This window comes from Anser anser (assembly GCF_964211835.1).
Source record: "Anser anser genome assembly, chromosome: 7".
NCBI lineage: Eukaryota > Metazoa > Chordata > Aves > Anseriformes > Anatidae > Anser > Anser anser.
Genome location: NC_139727.1, coordinates 18,427,297 through 18,443,394, shown reverse-complemented (window position 1 = coordinate 18,443,394; position 16,098 = coordinate 18,427,297). Strand labels below are relative to the sequence as shown.

The following is a 16,098-nucleotide window of genomic DNA, read 5'->3' as shown; positions in this document are numbered from 1 at the left end:
TATTTCAGAGAACTGCCATTGAAATGTATATTTCCATATTATAATGAGAACTTCAGCAGGAAGAAAAAAACACACTGGGAATGATAAACTCTGCAGAAGATGAAGAATAGTACAATAGTTGAAAAAAGTAATATAAAGACATTAATTTCATTAAAAAGCAAAATATAGGATTTTGTATAGCCTTAAAAACTCTTGATTATTCACCAACATACAGAGAATACTTACAATTCGTATTTAAACTACAGACACCTCTTAGGTGGTTGCACAGTTGTGCTACAATACTGTTCCTTCCCCAGTTACCACATTACCCTTTCAAGTCTCACAAAGTCCCTGCCTCGTAAACCAGCAATATGCTTCCAATATATTACACCTGTCATGATCTGATTATAGACCTTTATGATTCATGCTCATTTAAAAACAGTTTTCCTACTAACTTACACTGGGAAGACACAAATTTTGACGCAGTGCCTTTCACCGTAGGCTGCCTCAGAACTTGGTCTCAATGGAGACTCCCAGGTACTGCCCTAAAAGATAAGATTCTTAATAATGAATGTTTGACTTTAAGGAGTCTCTGATCCATTTAAATGTAAAAAATACAGGGACTGCCTTTCGTGTATGTGTGGTAGTATAACTGTAGAAGCCTGCAGACAAAACTGACCTCAGAGAGTACCTGAAACATAAACTTATTTTCATCTTATTACAGGCAAAACATTAATTTCTCTCAACAGAACATTGTCTAACAATTGATTCAGTTTTCTCTCCAACTGACATTACATGGTAGTGTTCTTGAACTTCTCTTTCTACATATAACCACCTATCTACAAACATAGAAGTACCAGCATTACATGGTGAATAAATATCTAGTGTTATCACTGAAAAAGATTACAGGAATAGATTTTCTTCTCCTGTCCACCCCTTGCTTGTATGTAACAAACATAAGACATTATTTGCCCGTCTCTCGATATTTCATGATTCACTTGAATGAGCTGGTTTTGGATGACAGAGCTAGAGAAACTGCCATTCAAAGAACAAAGAAATTAATTGATAATGGAACTGAACAGACAAAAATGGTTTCATAAAATTCAGATCAGATTTAGCAGTAGCTTTAAAAGCCTTGTACTTTTTAAAAATGAAGTAATCAAATTCATTACTTTTTCATATTTGCTAAAGGAAATCTGAGATGATTTTCAATTAACATTAAATGAAAATTACTGATACAGAAAGTATTGATTTTCATTTCAAAACTGACCTATGCATTTAAAACAATTTGGACAAGTCTCAAAGAATCTGAAACAATATTGGAATAAAACATAACATGACGGTTGAGTCAAACAAACTTTTCCAGAGTATCTCGTTTTGTGGAACCACTGTCAGAATTAAGCTCAAGATGCAAAGTTTCCTTTTTTTTTTTTTGTACTGCCATGTAAAAAATAAAGTATTTTAATCTTTAGACTGTCATAGAAAAATAGAAAACAACACTTTGCCTTCCTTGAAATATATGTTGATAGAGAACATTTTACCCTTTGCTGTGTACGTGATCTTGTTAATATCTAATGGGCATCATATGGCCAAGCACACCCACAAGTAGGCACAACCCAAAGAGGAGGTTCTAACCTTTTACCTGCTCCCAAAATGGACGGCAGCATGAGCTCAGCATGCCACAGTAAGATGAGGGAAAGGACAGCCTTGCTGTGTGATCCATCCAGGCTTTCCTCCCTGTGGGAAAAGCCCTTTGTAGGTAAACCAGAGAACTGACAATCTAAAAAGAGAAAAAGACTGCTCAGCCAAAACAGTATTAGAAACTGTTGCCCTTCAGAACAGAATGTAATGGCAATACATTTTGCCAATAGTCACAGAGAGTGCAACTATTATGTAAGGAATCAGGTATCATGAAGATAGATACCGCTGACATTAAGGGCAAAAATTTGTCCAGAAGGTGCTGTGAGGGATGGTGCCAAAGGTCTTCCTGTAATCCAGAAAGGTTACATAAACCACCTTCCCTTATCCGACCTTACCACAGGAAGAGCTCAAATTACTAAGGCAACACTCTCCTTTGACGAACCCATGTTGACTATGCCTGACAAAATCTCCAAATGCCTTTCAGCACGCCCCAGGACAACCTTCTCCTTAACTTTCCAGGGGCTGAGCTTAGACTGATAGGTCTCTAGTTTCCTGGGCCTCCTCTCGTGCCCTTTTTGTAGATGTGTACAATGTCAGCTAGCTTCTAGTCAGCAGGGACTTCCTCCAACTCCCATGACCTTTGGTGAAGTGTTAACAGGGGTTCAGCTCTAACAACTGCTAATTGCATCAGTACTCTGAGGTGAATCCCATGGACTTAGGAACATTGAGCTCATACAGCTGTTCCCTTACAGTTTCAGTGACCACAGACGGAAAAGTCACTGCTTCCCCAGTCACAGTCCTCCAGCTCTGAGATCCAGGCTGCCTAAGATCTGTCATTACTGTTAAATACTGAGGCAAAAAAAGGCATAAAATACCTCTGCCTTTTCCTCCTCAATACTTGTTAGGATGCCATCTGCTCCAAGGATCAATCCAATGTTTTCCTTTGACCTCCTCTTACTGTTGGCATTCTTGAAAAAGCCTTTTTTTGTCTGACACCACTGTGGCCAGTGTCAGCTCAAGCTGGGCTTTGGCTTTTCTTGTTTTCTCCCTGCAGAAGCGAACTGCAGCTCTGTCTTCTCCCTGGGAAGCAAGACCTTGCTTACAGAAGATGTTTTGTGGTTTTTTTTCCTGCCCCATTTCCAGGCAGAGGTCACTGTTCAGCCCCACTTGTTTGGCTAGCAGCACACTGGGGTTACCTGTATTGGGATTGTCACAGGTGCATTTTAGAAAGCAAGCAGCTCTCACCGACCCCTAAGCCCTGTAAAGCCAATTCCCAGGGGGCACTAACTACTCCCCTGAGCGGCTTAGCGTCTGTTCTCTTAAAGCTGCCAGGGTGGCAACTCAGCTGACCTTTCTTCTCATGACACCAGCAGTTTTGAACTCAACTAATTTATGATCACTGTGGCCAAGATAGCCACAGAACAGACAACAGCTGTCTGTTCTGTGATAGCACTCATCTTAAACGTTCTTTAAACAAAGGAAAATTGTTACAGCGGATGGCAGAACACAGCTGAAGAGGTGGAGAATGCTATTTTCACTTGTTTATGCTATTATCAAAAACATGAACAAATGTCTCAACAGAAAAACGACAAAAAATAATTAAGATAATTACAAAAACACATTAATCTGCAGCACACGAACTACTTACTTCCTTTTGCTAACTTTCACACCTCTGTTTCAAACATTCCACTACAGCATTTTCTGTTATTGTGCACAGTAATAAAATTGATTTGTTGTTCTGCAGGCTAAGAGCAGCTTGGGGACTGAGAGCCACCCATCTCTGGAGAGCCATTAGATGAGGAGGGGAAGTGCCAACCGGGAGGATTCCAATGACAGAACAATTTCCACAGTGCCTTCACCAACTAGAAAAGCTACGTCCAGCAACCCCAACCCTCTCCAAGAACCTACAAGCATTTAATTAAATGCTAACATCTTTAGACTTGCAAAATAAAATAATTGTGAATATTGCTGCAATACACAACTATTTGAATGTGTCTAAAGGAGGGCTATGAAGATGGGGAAGGGTCTAGAGGGGAAGATGTGTGAGTTGTGGCTGAGGTCCTTTGGTTTGTCCCTTGTAAATCAGGAACTACAGCAGATTTCCTGGAGGAACTCAGGAGTAACAAAAAGGTTTCAAATTTTTGTTTATTCCCCCAGTATTAATAAAAATCAAAGTATTAGTCCAAAAGCTGTCAAAGAAAAAAAAAAAACTTAAGACTTAACCCTGTTTTTCAGACAGCAGTATTCATTGCCATTTTCTGTTTCATTTTGTTTTAATTACAGAAAACCAATAACTTCCATTGGAGTTTTTACTTCTCCTGACCACTGCAGCATGGACCCAGCTGCAATTCTGCCATTTTTGCAACAAATTCCAACAACACAACTTGTGTCCTGGGAGGGACCAATGGTCCCACTTATTACTTATATACCATATACACTATCTTTAGGCATCTTGAAGCTTATCTACTACCTTTAAGTATGTTTCTCACAAATGCTCCTATACTGCCTCAGTTCCGGAACATGCAGTAGAGGAATAATGATTTTTCAATACAACTTAAACTGTCAAGCACTATGAAACCTAATCATACCAGTGAGCAGAACGTAACAGAAGCTGGTAAGAATTAGCCATGGAGAGGGCCTACAGGATGGATCTGATAACAATGCAATGCAGCAGGGAGTAGGTATCAAGTACAAGTACGAGAAAAGGAAACAGGAAATTGCATTGAAATCAACAGAAATGAACAAATAGTCAAAAAAGAATGGGAAAAAATCCAGCTGTTTAAACTTGGACACAAAAGGAAAATGATTACATGCAAAGAAGAAAAGACAGATGATTTTGTAAACCTTGCCATCTGTCTCTAGAGGAAAACATGTACATATAGACTTTCTTTTTTTCACAACAAAAAGGACACAAATACTCCCCAAGAACATGATCTTTCCAGTTCAATGAAATGTCTCACACATCAGATGAGTATGTGAAAAGTGTTAACAAACTACTGTTTTAATGTACCACGCCAAATTATTCTGCTATTACACTCAGCAGCATGCAGCTAACTACAAGGTCAAATTGCAACTTGGCAGAAACGACCACGATATTACTGCAGAACTGCCCTTACAAAACAGGCAGACGACCCAGAGTTGAAGACACCTGGAGATACTGTGTCATGCTGCACTGACCTGAATCGGGGTGACAGGAATCAACCTTTTGGCTCTGGACAGAGGTGCCCTCCTTCTCCAGAAGCTCTTATTTACAGACCTGCATGGGAATATAGTGCATGTCCCCCTGGTGTGCCCACGTTCTCTTGCCCATTCCCAGACTACGGCAAAGGGCCTCATTCTCCTTCAGATCATTTCTTTGGGAAGGAGGAAAGCGAAGTCATCTGCATCCATTCATTGACTCAGGCTAGAGAATAACTGGCAAGTTTCCTAGAAAGGGTCATCCACCACAATCCTTTAGGAATACAGGCCACTAGTACAGACAAGGGGAGGGCTCCACTGCAGCTATTAAACCTTTCCAAGGACCAGTAACAAGAAGACACTCTGAGAAATATACGGCTGTGATACACTGATGGAATAATTTATATTCCAGGGGTGTGAGGGACGCCTGGTGCTAAGGGAGTCAGAGGTGCTTTGTGTTCTTGCTAAGTCTTGACAGCCAGACTCTCTTCTGGTTAGGAAATGACAAATGTTGAGCATAAGGAGACGGCAAAGATCAGAAATACATCCAGTTACCTGAGTTCATTTTACCACAGAGAGATATAATTTCATATTTATCTTTTATTTATACTACTTAACTAGTAGGGAGAATTAATGAACACTGTACGACTTCTCATTTCTTATTCTGGGCTAAAATGATCATCTTTGTTCTCTGAGGAAAAAAGGGAAGCAACTACTCTTCATACCTGAACAGGTCTTCCCTGGTATTCCCAAACACCCACAGAAGTCATGGAGTAAGGCAACAGCAGCTGAAATACTGAAGACCATAACCACAAAATTTATAACTGAAATCTATTTCCACATTTATGTGAAATTCAGCATGTTGGCACAACTGTTAAATATTTCAGTATTTCCACATTACCGAGCAGTGCTGACGTTCAGAAGCTGCTCTTCTCTCCTTACTTGTGGGTAATTATTTTGAAGAAGCAAATACCCTGCTGGCAAGGTGTGCTTGTAACAGTAATGCCAGACCACAAATTGAATAGCAGTCTCTCCACAGAAGTGGCATTTCCTACACCCATAGCAACAAGAAAATGCACTCTTGGACGGTATTAGCTGAGGATCGGGAAACCTCAGCATCAGAAATCAAGTCACTTATCTGCACTCTCTTGTACAAGTGATAGAATACAATCCACCCTCCAGTCTCTTCAAGAATAACAGCTCAGGACACTTCCAAATCACAGAATACTGAAGGCTGGAAGGGACCTGCGGGAAGCACTGGCCCCGTGCCCAACACTCCTGAATGGGGGCGACCTTCAACACCAAACTGGGCTGCTCAGGGTGTCCAGTTGAGGTCTAGATCCCAAGGCAGAGATCCCTCAACCCCTCTGACTAACCTTTCACTGTTTCACCACTTGAATTGCAAATTTCTTGGACAGTATCTCATCAGAATTTCCCTCAATGAAACTTTGTATTTCTACAGCTCCCTTGGACCTTGGTAAAGGATTAGTAAGAATTTAGGCTATTCCTCCCTCATTTCATTCACTAAGGAAAACCAAAATGTCTTCCAGCTGTATTGTTGGATGCCATCAGTCTTTAAAATAACTTCTAACTCATGCAACCCCACAGTAACCCTACTTGCAAAGAATCTAACTATAGTCAGACTGAATACATAATTGGTTATGACTCAACGTGTTCCAAGGTAATATGAGTTTAAATTCTGTGTGACTAGCTCTGCATTTTTACTTGAAGTTTAATAATACTTATTAGAAATTACGGAGGAAAAAAGCCAAAGCCTGAAAACTGAAAAAAGAAACTCAGTGCTCATAGGAGAAAAATAGGAAGGCTCGTGAGCTCCTGTGGGTTACTAACAAAAACAGAATTAAAGGGCAATTAAAAGTTATGGAACTGTGTTTTCAGAAAAGCTTAGTTAATCTTTGTTCAAACACATCATGAGCAAAAAAAGCTTGCCAAGGAGCTTGTAGAGCTAACAATCAAACCATAGAAAAGAAATTCATAGAATGATGTTTTCCAAGAAGCAAGAATCCTTTATGGGTGACTTCTCAAAGTATCTATCACAATTACTGGCAGAAGAGGCAATGTGATAAACAAAAAATATTTAGTTGATGACAAATCATCAGAACTTGGCAATATGCAGTATTTCTAGAAGACCTCACCAGTGAAACAATGAATTACATTTTGTAATTCCTTACTTTAAGATGCTCATGTGTCAAAGAACTGAAAGGTAGCAACTATGATATTAATTAAGTTGTAAAGGCTTTGCAGAGATCAAGAGAGCTACAGATCATTATGCCTGCTGTCTGTACCAGGTAAATTGGCAGGAATAACAGCAAAGAACACACTCAGTGTACAAAGAGACAGAGATTCAGGGAAGGATGGCAGATGCTGATCAAGTAAATGAAGCAGCTCCCAGAGAAAGATCAGTATCAGGGACCTGCACTTGTACAGCTGGGAAAGGAACAACCTGGGGAAAAAACCGAACAGGCCTGGAAACAGGGAAGTCACCCCAAGAAAGAACAGGGCACAACGGTTCCTTGCCTTTTCTGATTGATAATGACTAGCACACAACATTAACCTTTTCTTTTGTTTGGCAGACATACTCAGAACACAAATGTCTTTCTGCTACATTAAGATTTTCTGTTATTAAAAAAAAATCCAAGTAGAATTGAATGAAATTACTTGGTGATAGGTTCAAAAGGAACAAAACCTGATGGTTCCTCACTCACCATGGCATTAAGGTGTAGCACCTTTTGAGGAAGGATGTTGTGGATTCTAGAAGCTTACACAGGCTCAAAAAGCAACTGGGCCAATTTATGGGAAAAAATTCTCCATACAATGAGTCAAAACATTTTTGAGTCAAAACCTGCTAAAAGCCTGGAGAATGTTCTGGAAAAGGATGGCACTGTGCCTGCATGGTGCTACTACTCTTCTCAAACGGGTACTGGCTGCTGCTGGAGAGGGAATACTGGTAGTACCTGGTTCTCTCATCTGACCTGGTAGTTTGTGTGTCCAGGTTACCGATGGTTTGGTTTGTCTTCCCTAGTAACTGCAATTATAACCAAGACAATGGTGCAGAAATTCTAGATTAGATATATTTATATTTTTTAATTGGTTTCTCTATTAATTATGAAGGCATTAAGTCTGTTGATTTAAAAATTTTAGATGGATAATGAGCTGATACAAAATATCAAAGACAGTAATCTCCCCAGGTTTTAAGTCTGACTGAAATCGGTGTTATTTTTACTGGAATAAAGGGTAAAATTAGAGACTTTAGAGAGTTTCTTGACCTTGGAATTTGTGGATGAGCAGTAACAGAAATTACACTTTATGAAAAGTTTTTTAAATGGAATTAAAACCTACTATCTAGATGTGCCTTTAATACCTACTTGTAACCCTAATTCCTAGTTCAAAATTAAGGCTGGACACTATACAATGAGAATTTCTTCCAGTCTTTGCATTAAGCTTTTTCTTAGTAATCCTTCAATTGTTTTGAAAACACCCAGAACAAACACGTTCCTGTAGTATTGTGGGATTTCACTTTTGGGAATCCAAGGCCTATATGGATTAAAAACAGAATTAAAAAAAAAAAAAAAAAGAGAAAGGTTGCGAGTTACACTTCTAATTTATTCTTCCACTGGTTCTTTAAATATGTATTTTAAAAAATTAATACGTAATTTTCATGAATCTTTTAAGAAAGACATTTAAACACAGTGAGGGGGCAGGAAAGTGCAAGACAATGGGCACAACTGTAACACAGTCCAACAAAATAAAAAGACCTTTTGACATAATCAAAAGATCATGAGAAAAAGTGTTATTATGAGAAAACAAAGAAGAGTTGTCAAAGTAAAAGACTAAGCACATGCCTCCTCCTTGCAGCTTTCAAAAAGGAGAGTTAGCAGTTCATAAGAATAATAGAAACCTGGCCAAGAGCCCAGGTCTCTGCTGCTACAGGTCACGACAGTTACCTAATGCTACAGAAAACCACAGCAGGAATTATAGATTAGGTGACTTCAGAGACTGACTGGTTATGACCCCAAACACAAAAGAGACACAAGGAAACGGCTGAGAAATAGCTGCAGCACTACCAAAGATGAAAATCATGCTAGTTCAGTGAGATCCCAGCAGAGTAAGCCCACACAAAGAGTGTTCTCCCCAGCTGTTTTTCAGATGGCTGAAACAAGGGATAAAAACATGAAATGGCTGGCAAACAACACAGCAGCTATAGCAGCACTTTCAATACGTCTCTTCTTTTTTCAGGATTTTAAATAGTTTACATGTCTGTATTATCTCAAATTATCAACCTTACCTCAAAATCATGGCTATATCTTTCCTGTTGCTAATAGAAAAGAGAACTCTAGCTAGATATGCATTATGGATCAATGCGATACAAAAGAAGCATTGAATTAGCTACTTACTGGATGAGCTAATATTTCTGTTCACCATTATGCTCTTATAAACAGAACCGCCACAAAGAAAATCAGCACCAATTTTGGCACAAGCAGATTTCTGGTAATCCAGCACTAATGACAGCACGATGCGCTAGAAAACAACGTGTTCCAAATCTCTGCAAGACTCAGCTACAAAGTTAATGTGAACACAGGGCAGGGAGTAGGAATGCAAAGGAGATAATATGCAAAAGCAAAGTAGCACACAACCTATCAATATAGAACAAAGCAATTGAATTTGGTATGCAGAATCATATGGAATTACTGAGGCTTCCTCAGAAATGGTAAGTACAAAGGCTGCCTGTTCTGAAAGAACCAAGAAATTCTTCAAGCAGATTATCATTGAAAGAATAAGGAAAGAAAGAAAACCAGGCATAAGGCATCAACAAAGCTGGGGAAGATCATATCGGTTAGGAGAGAGCGGATAGAAAAACTCAGATAACACAACCTTAGAGTAATTAATATCCTTTCTATTGTAAGTGGATAGAGCTGGAATTCCACGCCAGAGTGCACACCCATTGTAGTATTGTATCAACACCTGAGGAAACCATCACAGCTTTACAAAAAGGTACAGTATGTATAATTCCCATTGCTGTGAAGAAAAAGAAAAGCAAGAGCTTCTCAGGCACCAGGACTCAAAACTGGTACCAGAAAGGCTTAAAGCTCTTGTAGCTCTTGTCCAGCCTGGGCTGGCCAGACCAGCACTGCACAGTGATTTGGATAACTTGCTGTCACTATACATCTGCCCAGCAGAATTTCTGTGTGGCTGGGAAGCTGCTCAACCCTTAGGTGAAGACCACGGTCATGATTCAGTCTCCCCCCACTATTTTTTTGGTCATGTGTTTAACAATTACAAGACAACCGCTGCTATAAAATAATTCAGTAGGAGTCTTACTTGAGAAATTCCCTTAACATGAAGTCCCCCTTAGCATCAAGATGCTCCTTGGACACATACATCAAAACAAGACCGCTTCCCTCTGAGCGCAGCTGCTTGTTGGAGCCTCCTGTTTTGAATCAGCGTGACTTTGATAATTTCCTGGAGAGCCAAATGGATGAGGATTACTCTCCATTTGGAAGCAATCCTGTTTGCGCACCCCTGAGGGTAATGGGAGGGAAAGGCACTCTAACCGTACGGGTCCAGTTGTGGCAAGGAGATGACTGCTGACAGCAGAGAAGTGGCATGGGGCGACTCGTCTGTCACGCACACTGCGGGGCTGAGGCTTGGCACGGAGAGCTGGCTCGCTCACCCCCAGCCTTGGGGACCGGAGTGTTTCTGGATCCAATTTAGGGAGTGATGCAGTCTGAGCCCCAAGCATTTAAAATGGAGAATTCAGAACAAGTAAGACACAGGTTACGTATATAGGTTTAGCCCCAAACCTAATATACAACAGACAGAACAGCGGACAAAGCAGCAGTTCCCTCTATCAAAACCAGATATTCTGGACAGGTCTGTTGGTTAGTTTTTTGACATTTGGGGGGGAAGATAAAATATTTTAATTTACAGGCATACATAAACATGTCATCTTCAGCACCGTGTGTCATTTTTGTGCTGCATCTATTCCCCTTGTCTGTGTTGCCTTTAACTGGCCAAGTAGGAAAACACACAACGAGGAGCAAACTAGCTGCTCTGTCTAAGCAAGACTTCCTAACAGAAGGCGACCAAGCCTAGCAGTGAATTCAACACTCTTAGAAACACTTTCGGAGGATGCTTTTTCTGCTTTCTCAGTTTCTGCACTGATTAAGGAGTGACTTGTGTGACTTCTCTTCATTTGCACATCATTGTCCATCATACAAATAAATTGAGCTCACGCCCTTGACCTCTCGAGAAAGCTGCTTTGGGTTTTAGTAAAAATAAAACCGCTCTCTGTGGTAACAGAAGTCTCGATGTGGCTCTCTAACCCATGCCATGTGAATGGCAGGCACATCTAAAGGTTAGTTCTCATATTATGAAATTACTACAGAGTATTATGGAAGTTTAACATTTGGGGTTAACATTCATCTGTAATTTGTAAAGTGGTTCATACTATCAAGTTTTATTGACTTTATTGGAGCAAGGACTTGATTAAGATGAGAGAGTCTCTTAGGACGAGACAGGGAAGTGTTAAAATGCTGACCTCTGCATTCTAATTGAATTTTAGGTACCATATGCATTACTGGATTCATTGAATGGAAGGTAGTCATCGCCTGATACATCAGCTCTAGGGAGCAGCAAACAAACAGAGGTTACAAAAGGATACATGTGATTTGTAGTTCTACATTACTACCGTTTAAATAATAAAGTGACTAAAGATTTTTAAAAATATTTTTAGCTCTTGTATTTCATGTACGTGTGATAGCTCTTCGAGACTACTCCATTTTAATTTTGGCAAAAGCCCTAACTGACAATTCCAACAAATACCAGAATAAAAGCATGATGTTTATCAAGACAATTAGTTGACTGGAGGAAATGATGCCACTGTTAATTCTTCCCTACCACCATCTTATTACGAAGGCACCAGGAAACAGAATTAATGAATCTTTAAACGACCCCTCTCCCAGAGATCATATTAACAGTGTGGTCACTGTTGCAAAAAAATAACCACTAAGGAGTGCTGTCAGAGCTATTGACGTTTTACCAGCATCATGCTGGTGTGTGTTCTGAAAAGAGGAAGTGTGAATCTTGTTAGAGGTCATTAATGCAGAAGATCACGAAAGCAAATTTCTGCTGAAAGACAAATGGACAACCCTTCATTCACTTCTGGGCAGGGGACAGGGGAAGGAATAAAAAGTTTCACAAAAAAAGTTTCACAATTTAACTGAGGAGAATTGAAAGCCAGATAGACGCGTTGTTGTTTTTGTTTGTTTGTTTGTTTGTTTTTAAATTATGATTATCACAATGGAAGTTTCCTGGCAAAAGGAGACTGTTCCAAACATGAGACTGGATGGATGTAAACTATTCCTCCTTAGCCAGCTAACACAGTATTTACCCATTCTGTGGCCCCAAACACTTTGGGACATCAAACAGCATGGTGCTACGCACACACCAAAAAAAAAACATTTTTATCTTCACAGTCAGGACAGAGCCTAAACCTTGGTCTAACTGACCCCAGGGTGAGTGCCCCAGACAGTGCTGCTGGATAAAAAACAAGGAGGGAGAAAAGGAGGAAGAATCGATGATTTTGGGACTGTAACTGAAACTTGTTGGAGATCGCTCCTGTCCAGCCCTGACGCATCCAAAGGTAATATATCCAAATTATATACAACTTCCCAGTTGTATCACAGCACAGGTTTAGGTGCACAGCCTACAGTTGAAGTAGGTTTTCTCAAGGCAAGATTTCTTTAATAAGGTTTTGAACAAGCAAGAAAATAAAATGAAATAGCTTGCTTAATAGTATATACCCACTCTAACTGTTTTAACTAAAAACTACTGATTTTTTTCCTCTCACTTTGCTTTTATAGAACCCACAGAATACAAAAATGTACAAAAATAATAACAGGATATATCAATATCTGAATAACATGTTGACAATAATTTTAATTTATATACCTATGAAATTAACATAACGTTTAGAACATGCAATCTGGGTTGCTGTAATGTTTTAAGGCATTCACCTGTCAGATTCATAACTTTTTTGGAAGAGCAATAAAACCAAACTGTATCGAAATCTGAAAAAAAATACTAATGTGTATTTTAGTAATTACGTATTCCTGTCAACATTTCTACTAACTTCCTATTATTCACACACAATGGGTAGTGTATCTTCATAACGCATGACCAAGTAATCTCATCTGCAATACAATAATACTGACATCAACAAAGCAAATTCAGCGTCAGCAAATTTAGTACCTTGTACCATGTGCTGAAGTGGCACAGTCTGCGTGAATTTGGGTTTAAACTGGTATGCTCACAAATTGTTTCCCTGAATAAAAAAAACAAAAACAATAAAACCATGATGCTAGGAAGTAAGGCTGTGAGATGATTCTAAAAGAAACAAAAAATTCTGAGTATGGTTCATATACCAGCTGATCCTCAATAAATCAGCAAAGCTTTGAGGCAACCATTTGAATTTACATTAGCTGAAAATGTCGGCCCTTAAGCCTAAACTCCAGCAAGCAAAACAAGAGAACAAGTATCCAACTTGTGAATATTCGTCAGTTTTGAAGCTTCATTTCCCATCGTATCCACAGGACAGAATCTTAATATTATTGCAACTACAGCTCTTTACATAAATCACTAAAATACTTCTAAAGCATACCAGCATACACATACAGCCCATCTCCGAAGCAGTAAGTTCAAACCCCGAGTACTGATCTGTATGAGAAATACTTTTCAGCATACACTCCACAGTGCCTCTCCAAGCAAGAAGCAGTTTTCTGCTGCTGCAACATCAATCTCACGTGCTTCTTTCACCCAGGGAAGCCTGCCCTACTCTTAAGACACTTGTGCCTAATTTTGTTGTCTACCACTGACAACTTGCGCCTAGAAGTTGAAGAGAGCTCCACCAAATCAAGTAGTAACCTCAAGAGTTCTCTGAAATGCTCTCCTGCCTTCTCTTCTCATGCATTTGTATAGAATGCATAGAAACTTCTGGGTGTTTATACGCTTGGATTGTGTGTTCACACCATCACAACTGCATGCATTAATGCTTCAGTGGGTATGCAGTCAGCACTTGGAAGTATTTGAACAGTCCACCTGTGTTTTGTTTTGTTTTACTGGTATTGGCATCATCACTTACAATACCTGCAAGCGGACCCCAGATGGTCTGTGGGACCTGAGGCTCCGTGGGCTGCACAACCCCTTCAAGCAAGGCTGTGCAACTATGAAAATAAATTACTTTATCTGTTAAAAGTCCCCTGCCTTACCCACCAGGGCTATATAAAGCTATTCATACACTTTGAGATGCTTACTACTTTGAACTGTGTGGCTCAAAATCTACTGATATTTTTTACTACTTTTTCTTTGTATTTCCCACTGCTTAGCTGCCTCAATGCTAGAGACTGAGTTTTGTAGCCAAGTCCTTCCCTAACGGATCAAGTTTCAAGTTAAATAAAAAAGGGGGGGGGAGGGGGAAAGCTTTTCACTATTTGATTTATCAGATCAGTAACTGCAAGGTGGAACTCAGAAAGGAAAAATTACATCCTCAGTTTGTCTGAGACTTTTACTGGAGTTACAGAAACTTTTTTTTTTTTTTTAACAGGGAAATACATTGCCAGGCAAGACCAACAGAGGTCTCCCTGGAGTTGCTACATCTCTGTTTCACACCTTGGGTATTCAGCAGTTGCTGCTGTCCAGTCCTGAGTGCAAATCCTCCCTCTAGTCCCCAAATTTGACAAAGAGGGGGGTGCCCTGGCATTTTGGCATTACAGCCACATAGTGGACTTCAACAAGGCAGCATCCACACTAGCCACATTTTACCGCTTTGCATCTCATTTAGAAACAGATGACGTTCTGAGGCAGGCAAGGCAATGTAGATACTTTAACAAGGATTCCTACTTTAACCATGGGTTCAAGTGTTACAGTCATGTAACACAAATTTTGTTGTTGTTTGGTTTTGTTATTCATCTGTTTTTATTATTATTATTATTATTATTATTTGTTTTCTATTTAATCTAATGCTGTTCTATTTACTCATTCGTTAAGCTTCCCCTAAGCAATCCCTACAAAAAGGGTTAGGCCCATTTTTCACTTAGTTCTCTCCTCTCATGATTTCGATTCTGACCACAGCCTCTAAGGCATGAATTCCTTCATGAAAAAACTTTTGTTAGACAATTCTTTGTTTCACCTAAACAAGCTCCCAGCTTCCAACAGTTTGCTGCTAGTGGCCAGAGACAGCTTCTAGGCATTTAACTTTTAATGAATTTTTATTCCATAATCACATCCAATTTCCCCTTACACCTCCACGAACACCAGCCAGCAATGCTGCAACTCACTGCCTCCAGAACCACCTGCTTCTGGTTGCTTTCAATCTGCAAGTCTTTTAAGACACAGCCAGCAACAACTCCCTACATATCCTCTTTGGGGTAGTCATAATTTATTACCTGCTTTCATGCAGGCATCAAATGGTCACTTCTCCAGCATGAAGAGCCAGAGCCTTATTCGCTCCATGGCGCTGGTTATCCCCACTGCTCTGAGCCTCCCTTAATCCCATTCAGTCTGGTAACAAACACTCTTACCAGAGATGCACTCTGGTTAATTTTTCATCCTTCCAAAACCCCTTGACATTATATTTTCCCCCAAATTATATTTTTGATAGGTAACCAACACCGAACTGGCATTTTTGTCGAACCACCTAAAATAATCACAAGCTGTTTAATTTCATTCTAACTTCACTCTCATGAAGCTTTAACCTACTGAAAGTGCATGCCTCTACTTCTATTATTAAAGTGCATGCCCCACTTCTATTACTCTCTTGCATACAAAGATATATTTTAACGTTTTTTCTCCCAGAAGCAACTTAGGCCACTGGATAAGACCAATGATGACATCCATTACAGTTGCAAACTCAATGCAAACTTTAAATTAGAAGACTCTGTCTGAAAAACTACCTTATTGCCTCCCTTTTCCTGTTTGTTAACACAGGAAAATACACTTCTCACATTTTTTAATTTTCTTAACACAAAAGAAAAATAACATCCTTTTATCTCCTCAAAACTTTCTTCCAGTCTTTGCCAACTTCTCAAAACAATGACTCATTTGCAGCCTGTGATTCAAAATGAGGTATGATCTATAATTGCAGGGTTTTTGTTCATTTTTCATGCTGCAAACTTGTACATTTAAATTTTTGCATGAAGCTTCTCAAGCTCTGCTTTTTAAGTGTTTTTTGTTTGTTTGCGTGTGTGTGCTTTTTTTAAGGACTGTGAAGCTTTAAGGTCTGTG

General features: G+C 39.5%; 1 protein-coding gene across 2 annotated transcripts in view; it reads right to left on the bottom strand.

Moving 5' to 3' along the window:
• Nucleotides 1–1,391: 1,391 nt before the first annotated feature.
• Nucleotides 1,392–16,098, bottom strand: part of LOC310902572 (uncharacterized protein) — an 881,556-nt gene continuing 866,849 nt past the window's right edge. For both annotated transcript variants that reach the window (XM_083844332.1, XM_083844331.1), the window contains one exon: nt 1,392–2,700. The gene's annotated coding sequence lies outside the window, so the exon portion shown is untranslated. The remainder of the gene's footprint in view (nt 2,701–16,098) is intronic.